This window comes from Palaemon carinicauda, chromosome 20 (assembly GCF_036898095.1).
Source record: "Palaemon carinicauda isolate YSFRI2023 chromosome 20, ASM3689809v2, whole genome shotgun sequence".
NCBI lineage: Eukaryota > Metazoa > Arthropoda > Malacostraca > Decapoda > Palaemonidae > Palaemon > Palaemon carinicauda.
The window spans coordinates 3,394,743-3,395,492 of record NC_090744.1 but is presented as its reverse complement, the minus strand read 5'-3'; positions in this window follow the sequence as shown (position 1 = coordinate 3,395,492).

Here is a 750-nt window from a genome sequence, read left to right as displayed (position 1 = left end):
ATATATATATATATATATATATATATATATATATATATATATATATATATATATATATATATATATATAATATATATATATATATATATATATATATATATATATATATATATATATATATATATATATATATATATGTATATATATATATATATATATATATATATATATATATATATATATATATATATATATATATATATATATATATATATATATATATATATATATATATATATATATATATATATGTGTGTATATACATGTCCATTGATAACTTTAATGCAAAACCAGCTTGTATAATGTATAATCTCCTTTGGAGAAAAAAAGTTATATAAGGTAATCAATTCAATTGCAGAAATAAAAATCAATTCATATAAATGCATCCTTTCTTATATCCGTTACATTACTGGCATAAAAGAATATCAAGTATCATAATCCCATTTGATTAGTCACTAGCTATAAATAAAAATATTATTTCATTATGGCATTTCTTTTTAACTTTTATCTAAAGCATCTGTTTATTCAGCAAGAATAACAATTAAGCCCGTAACCATAAATTGTTTGTATTTACCTGATACCTGAAGCTCACCTTTAAGTATTAGAAAAGCAGTTGATTTTAGGTAACTTCAATTCTAGACCATATCCGAGATTAAAATAACATGAAGTTGATAACTATATATATATATATATATATATATATATATATATATATATATATATATATATATATATATATATATATATATA